The sequence below is a fragment of the Mustelus asterias genome, unplaced genomic scaffold (genome assembly GCF_964213995.1).
Source record: "Mustelus asterias unplaced genomic scaffold, sMusAst1.hap1.1 HAP1_SCAFFOLD_1544, whole genome shotgun sequence".
NCBI lineage: Eukaryota > Metazoa > Chordata > Chondrichthyes > Carcharhiniformes > Triakidae > Mustelus > Mustelus asterias.
The window spans coordinates 70,536-78,593 of NW_027591489.1; the positions used below are offsets into that span (position 1 = coordinate 70,536).

Sequence of the window (8,058 nt, forward strand, 5' to 3'; positions counted from 1 at the left end):
ACGACACCGCACACACTCCTGCACTCAATCTGAGCTGTTAGACCAAAACTCAAATCTATTCTGGCAGCGGTGGGATTCGAACCCACGCCTCCGCAGAGACTGGAGCCTTAATCCAGCGCCTTAGACCGCTCGGCCACGCTACCACATCGAAATACATCGCGATCATGTTATTTAATGATAATGTTACTGAAATTCATTAAAAGCAATGGAGTTTGGAAAGGCCATCAGGAAGCATGAGCCTGCTCCTTCACTGATTCAGGTAAACCTAAACTGCGCAACAAACAGAAATTATCCACGTCAGAAACACAATGAGCTGCAGTGAAGGGTCGGCATCATTTAAACTGTCCTTAAGTTCGTCTCTTCCCAATTTCCTGCCAGAAATGACAAGAGAACCTCCTGTTGAATTTGCTCAGGGTCTGCACTTCAGGGCACGAGGCGAAATTATATTTTTCATCTTCATCCAGGCAAGAACTCACATTTGTTTTCACAGTTTGGATGAGAGCAATACATCTCCAATTCCAGACCAGTAATCTAAACAGCAGGGAAAGAGTCAAACTCTGACCACCAGGCCAGCAGCTTACAGCGTGTTTTAGAATTTAATTTATCCACGCTGCTTTTGTTACTTTAATTTTCACGCCACTTTCGCCACAAACAGCTTTCTCCTGCAAAATGGCGCCTTCTGTCTCTGCGCCAGTGATGTGTTCAGCCAATGACAACATATAACAAACACTCCAGTGCAATTATCACTTTCGCTTCCGACGGTTCGAAACTGGACAGAAATATTTCCAAATGCTTTTCAATGCAGAGTGCGGGAAAAAGTTTCATTATTCAGTGTCAACGTAAACGGTAAAATCTGACCAATTACCAGACAGATTTTACCTTGCAACAACGTCTCAATCGTTCGTAGGATGCACCCTATCACTGTCCTCCTCTTTCTGTGTTTGTTCTTGAACTGTTGCACATGTGAAATTTCCAGCTCTGATATAAACTTGCAAACCTCACTCGGCTGATTCTAGTAGATCTGCTTTCGATCAGAGAGTAAGTCAGATCATTATTAATGGTTTGCTGAGATCAAATATTCTTCTTTTCCAAAGCGGGAATTGAAACAAGACATCACAAGGGGAGTGCTGAACACAAGCGACTGGATACCACGGCACCGGTGAACTGTGTTTTTCAAACTGACTTCACATATGTCCGTTTGCTCATTATTTCCCCCTCAGATCTTTTTAACTTGTGACACGTTTCTCCTGCAAAATGTCCTGTTTGGATGGAACATAATTGCCTCCTTAAGCCAATGACAACAGGGTTTGAATTCGCTGAGTCATGGAATTGATAGTGAGGTGAAATGTTCCCACTAAATGCTAACGTTTAGAAGGATGAGGAGGGGATCTGATAGAGGTATATAAAATTCTAAATGGATTGATAAAGAAAAGGTAGACCAAAAGTTTCTTCTTGTGGGGCAATCAAGAACAAGAGCTCACGTGTATAGTTTGAGAGCCTCCTTCCGGAAAAGACACAAAAAGTCTGAGGTCACGTACCAACCGACTCAAGAACAGCTTCTTCCCTGCTGCTGTCAGACTTTTGAATGGACTTACCTTGCATTAAGTTGATCTTTATCTACACCCTCGCTATGACTGTAACACTACGTTCTGCACTCTCTCGTTTCCTGCTGCATGAATTGTATGTTTTGTCTGTATAACGCGCAAGAAACAATACTTTTCACTGTATGTTAATACATGTGACAATGAATCAAATCAAATTCTGTTCGCACAACACACTCACAGAGGATCCAGACAATGCTTGCAGACATTCATTTAATCCTTATTCACCCATTCAGAGGACCCCATGCTTGTGGGTTCCGACAGTTGTTTTCTGTATATTGAGTTGCGGGTGATTGCTTCACTCTCTTTCCCTATCTGTCTCTTTTTGTCGCTGGAGACCTGTCTCTGACTCTTTCACTTTTCCGTCTCTCTGTCTGTGCATCGATCACTGTTCCCTCTTTTGCTCTTTGCTCCCTCTATTCTCTCGCTGTCTATGTTTAACCAACGTTCACTGGATTTAATCCTGTGATGAGGCGGTTGTGCGGGGAGGAGAGATTCAGTGGGATGATTTTGGGCTGAGAGGTGGTCAGATGGAAAAGTCTGAAAATGGGGCGATAGTTTGACTTCGGACACACTGAGACGCTGTTTCCCCACCTGGTTGGAGTATTTAGATCAAAAATATTAAGGCGAAAGATGTAAGAGGAGTTTGCAATGTTTGGAAGGAGATCCAGCTGAGAAGTGCAGGATCTGAATGAAGTTGTTGATCACAGAGAGGAATGCATTCTAACCTCAAAGATTCTACCGGTTGATTACTCGTCAACTTTCTAATTGGAATGAACTGAGATACCAGATGGAAAAGCCATATTTGTCTCCATGCATTTTATTATATGTTCTGATATGTGTCCGTCTCGCTCAGGGTCGTGCATTTGAGTCCCACGTTGTGCTCTGTTTTTACTGGGTTAAGTTCCAGCAGTGTCGCCGTTCAAACTGAACCTTTTTCCATCCCGCTTTGTTTTAAAGTTTATTTAGCAGTCACAAGGAAGGCTTACATGAGTGAGGTTACTGTGAAATTCTCCTAGTTGCCAGACTCCAGCGCCTCTTCAGGTCAATGCACCGAACCAGCACATCTTTCCTATTGTGGGATGAAACATTCGCAGACACGGGGAGAACGTGCAAACCACACACAGATAGTGACCCAAGCCGAGAATCGAACCCCGGTCCCTGGCGCTGAGAGACAGCGGTGCTGAGCACTGTCCCACCGTGCCGCTCTATGAATTTCACAATAACCGCTTTAATGAGTTAAAAGTGATTGCTGCTTCCCTGGCAGTCGAAGAGTTTAATGCTTAATTCAGTTAGAAGCTTTCTTCTCATTTTGGGCGAGATTGGAACCAGGATCTGGGAGATTGTGTCAGTGGAAACAATAATCATCCCCATTGCCATTCAGTCACTCCAACCTTACATCCTGTCACAAGGTCATAAAAAGAGTTCTTGCCCTCATTTTGTCCTTCACTCTGTAGTTGCTTGTAAACAATTAAATCTCTAACTTCTTCCATTTTGGATATAACGTCAGCGACCCGAAACATTCACTCTGTTTCCCTCTCCAAAGACGACGTTTGACCTGCTGAGTGTTTCCAATATTTTCTGTTTTAAGATGGGATTTTCAGTAACTTCAGTGTTTCTTTTTCTAGTTCAATGTGGATTAGTTTTCTTGGACTGAATTTTACCTGTTTAAATCGTTAAAGGGCTGAGGTTTTAAAAAATAAGAAACAAGAATGTGTCACCCTATTTGACATAAAATGAAATAAAATGAGGGTCAATCATTCCAAAAGATGTTACTAATTCAAAATATCTTTTGCAGGGGGTCCACCTCCGGGTGCCATTCACTCACTCATCTGTCCCAATTTAAACAAGAAGTCGGACGGCGAGAGTCCAGATTGCTCAGCATTACACCAAGGAAAAGACAGCATTCTGACGTATGACACCAGACCTTGCTCCCAAAACACACACACACACACACGTGCAAACTTGCTCAATAATTGCCAGTCTCCAGTCGAATGGTTGCTGTTGTGTGACACTAACTGCTTCTTTCTTTCAGCAGATGATTTAAAGAGTAGCGAAAGATGAAAAAAAACATTGCTGATGTCGGCACCTATCGCCAGAGGCTCAGCATTGTGCAGTGTAATGGAAGTTGAACTGGCTGACAAATTGTCCTCCCGATTCCTGCTTTATGAGGAACTGAAATAAAAGATCCATCGACAAATCAATCCTCAACAATGGCAAAGAAGGGCAAGGGTCCGCCTAAATTTAAACACGGTTCGCTGGATTCAGAGTGGTCACCATTAGACCAGAGGACCTAGAACATAGCAGCCGGCTGCAAATGGTCACTCAAAGCATTTGACCCACTTGCTGTTGCTGCCGCATTGAATGAAAAAGGTCACAAGCTTTGAGTAACTATTTGCATCAGGTGGCTCTGTTCCTGTTTCTGTGGAGTGATGGTGGGCACTCTGGACTCCGAATGCAGTAAGCGGAGTTCAGAACTCGGTGAAAGATTGTTTTTTATTTGCTAAAGACGATGATGAGTTTGCTGAAGCGCATTTCATTTTTAATTCTCAGAAAGTGGAAAACTAAACACTGAGGAAATTTCTGCAAAATCCACCGCAATCACATTGCAGACGATGCAGTGAATGACTCTCCTGGCGTCATTGCATCAGCTCCAGAGAACGATTGCTCAAGAACACAAAGGGCTGAGAAGCAGGGAAACCACAGTGGGCAGGGGGTCCACCGACATGTGTCACTCATTCACTCATCCGTCCCAATTTAAACAAGAATTCGAAGGCGAGAGGCCAGAGTGCGAACCATTACACCATGGAATCGACAGCAGTCTGACCGAAGACAGGAGACTTTTCTCCCAAAACACACACACGTACCGGCTCTCTTTCTCTCTCACACACACTCACACGCACACACACACTCATGCACGCACACACAAACACACTTGCTCAATAATTGCCAGACTCCAATCGAATTGTTATTGTGTGACACCAACTGCTTCTACCTTTCAACAGAAAAGCTAAAGAGTAGCGAAAAGATGAAAAGCACTGATGTCGCAGGCATCTGGCGCCAGAGGTTCAGCAGCTGAACTGGCTGACAAATTGTCCTCTCCAGTTGGACTTGGTGAGAAAATTAAACGCCCTTCAGCGTATCCATCATCTGCAAATTAAAGCAAGGTTCCGCCGAGATTTGAACTCGGATCGCTGGATTCAGAGTCCAGAGTGCTCACCATTACACCACGGAACCCAGCACACGGGAGCAATCTGAAAATGGTCGCTCAGTACCTGTGCCAATTTGAACAGCAGGGCGAAATATCAGTCCCATTGCACAATTCCGTCAATTATCCATAGCAATTCATATTTACATTGCCCTTGCTGATTCCTCCTGCAAAAATGAGTAGGCTACCTTCAGCTGCATTATATTTCACTGTAGCTCACCACGTTTAAAGAGCAATGTTAGCATCGAACTTTTATAAACCTGTTGTGTTAAAAACGCTGAACAACATGGTCACCTCACTATAAGAAGGATGTGGAGACACTGGAAAGAGTGCAGAGGAGATTTACCAGGATGCTGCCTGGTTTGGAGGGTAGGTCTTATGAGGAAAGGTTGAGGGAACTTGGGCTTTTCTCTTTGGAGCGGAGGAGGTTGAGAGGAGACTTGATAGAGGTTTATAAGATGATGAGGGGGAGAGATAGAGTGAACGTTCAAAGACTAGTTCCTCGGGTGAATGGAGTGGTGACTAGGGGGCATAACTATAGGGTTCATGGTGGGAGATATAGGAAGGATGTCCGAGGTAGATTTTTTACTCAGAGAGTGGTTGGGGTGTGGAATAGACTGGCTGCAGGGATAGTGGAGTCAGAAACTTTAGGAACATTTAAGAAGCTATTGGATAGGCACATGGAGTACTTCGGGATGATAGGGAGGAAATAGCTGGATCTGGGTTTCAGACAAAGCTCGGCACAAAATCGTGGGCCGAAGGGCCTGTTTTGTGCTGTACTGTTCTATGTTCTATGTTCTAACATCAGCATATCGCAGCTCTGCTTTCGTCACACTGGAAGCCAGTGTGAAAATATGAACAATTTAATGTCTTAAGAGACAGGGAGGAGTGTATGAATGTCGACAATTGGCACTGTGCACATTCCTGTCGTAAGGATTTGGGAGAATCAAGAAGATGAGATCCTGGTGATCCAGTGGTTAGGGTTCAGCCCTTTCAGGGTCACAGACTGGCTTCGATATGTTAAGATTTAAATGTTTTGATAAAGAAACCTGCAATACTTTCTGCTCGAAAGCAGCTCTGCCAGAAACAGTGGAGTGAGATTTGTATTTTTGCTTCCGAGTTGGAAATGTCATGTGGGCAACAGGGTCAGGTCGAGAACAACTACGGATAGTGAAAGACAGTGATAGCCTGCAAAGCACTGACGATGGAGATGTTGATACAAGGTAAAATCTGGGTGGTAATGGGTCAGATTTAACCATTTGCGCTGACAGAAATATCACTCATTTCTGGATAAAAATATCGTGCTGAATGACAAGAAACTTCTCACTGAATTTAGCAGTAATCTATTTGACTTAGACTGATTCCAAGCAGTCTTCGTTCAGAAAGCAGTAACTGTGACATTAACAAAGTGGGGATAGAGAAAGCCTCAGTTTGATTGGTGACGCTGCCAGAGGAATGGAGAGCTGGAGTTCATCCAGGAAAGCAGCAAAGTTTAAAAATAATGAGAACCAGCCAATGTTGCCCTTGTCCATCATTCCTTGTGTCAGTTCATCCATCCTGTTATACTCTCTATCACCGACCTGCCCTTTTAATCTCTTTACTGATAGCCAAGTTCCGCACACATGAGGACGGCCTCAACCGGGATATTGGGTTCATGTCACACTATCTGTAATCCCCACAGCTTGCTTGGACTTGCAGAATTTCACTGGCTGTCCTGTCTGGACATCTCTTTAACCTGTCTTAATGCTCTCTCCACTCACATTGTTTGTACCTTTAAGACTTGATTAGCTGTAAGTATTCGCATTCCAACCATTATTCTGTAAATTGAGTTTGTGTCTTTCTCTGCCCTGTTTGTGAACAGAATTCCCACTCACCTGAAGAAGGAGCTTAAGGCTCCGAAATCTTGTGGCTTTTGCTGCCAAATAAACCTGTTGGACTTTAACCTGGTGTTGTTAAACTCCTACTGTGTTTACCCCAGTCCAACGCCGGCACCTCCACATCATGACAATCAACCTAACCCACTGTGTTTACCCCAGTCCAACGCCGGCACCTCCACATCATGACAATCAACCTAACCCACACATCTTTGAAAAGGGAAGCGGATCACCAGGAGGAAACCCACGCAGACAGTGGGAGAACGTGAAAACTCCGCATATACAGTAACCCGAGAAATTGAACCTTAGTCACTGGCGCTGTGAGGCATCAGTTCTAACAACTGTCCCACCGTGTCGTCCTTTCTACTGCATTCAATTTTACTGCAGCTCGCTGCGTTCAAAGGGCAGTGTTAGTATCAACCTGTGATTAAATCACGTTGTGGTAATTCTGCTGAACAACATGAATTTATCACCGTTAATGGACCGTGGGTTCCAGCCCCACGTTGAGCGCGATTGTTTTTAAACTTTGCTGCATTTCTGGTTGAACTCCAGCTCGTCATTCCGCCCGCAGTCTCACCATTGAAACTGAGTCCTTCTCCATCCCGCGCTGTTAATCTCACCGTGACTGGTTTCTGAGTGAAAACTGCCACCACTTCACTGGAGGTCAGAAAGTTTGCTGTTTAATTCAGTTAAAGGTTTTCTTGTCACTGAGCCCAAGATTTGGACCCAGATCTGCAAGATATTTGTGTCAGTGGAAACAGTTAAATCCACCCCATTATCAGCCAAATTTTACCCCGCATCACCATCTCTATCGTCAGCGCTTTCCAGTCCATCGCTTTTTAAAAAATTATTGACATGTGACATTTCCAATTCAGACACAAAGGAGGAAACCTCCCTGATACTAATTGCGACAGAACTGGTGCTGACCCGGAAGTAACGCGGGATTGTTGTACAGGGTATAGCAATAAATTGACATCCCCTGACCAGGAATCAAACCCGGGCCGCGGCGGTGAGAGCGCCGAATCCTAACCACCAGGCCATCAGGGAAGTTGATACAAATTATTTAAAACACTAATTTATACATGGACCACTGCCTTTTATGTTATTTTGGACATTTTATTCACCAGAGCATGTTTCTCCTTCAAAGTTTAATGTTTAGTTCGAACACAAGTGACTGCTTCATCCAATGAAACAGCGAATTCTGTTAGTTGGAACATGAAATCGACAGTGAGGTGAAATAGTCCCGCAAGCTGCCATGTGACACTTTCAATTTCCAAAACCCACCAACTCCATCACTGTGGCTCCTGTGAAACTTACAAGGTAACACACGGTAGGCATTCTTCACGGAGAGCAAGTGATTCAAGTCATTTACGAA

The 8,058-nt window shown here is 44.1% G+C and overlaps 2 non-coding genes across 2 annotated transcripts; both read right to left on the minus strand.

The window, feature by feature from the left end:
• Positions 1–61: 61 nt before the first annotated feature.
• On the minus strand, positions 62–143 carry trnal-aag (transfer RNA leucine (anticodon AAG)). The gene has a single exon. It is a non-coding gene; the product is annotated as a tRNA-Leu (tRNA).
• A 4,623-nt stretch (positions 144–4,766) lies between these two features.
• trnaq-cug (transfer RNA glutamine (anticodon CUG)) lies at positions 4,767–4,838 on the minus strand. The gene has a single exon. It is a non-coding gene; the product is annotated as a tRNA-Gln (tRNA).
• Positions 4,839–8,058: the final 3,220 nt, after the last annotated feature.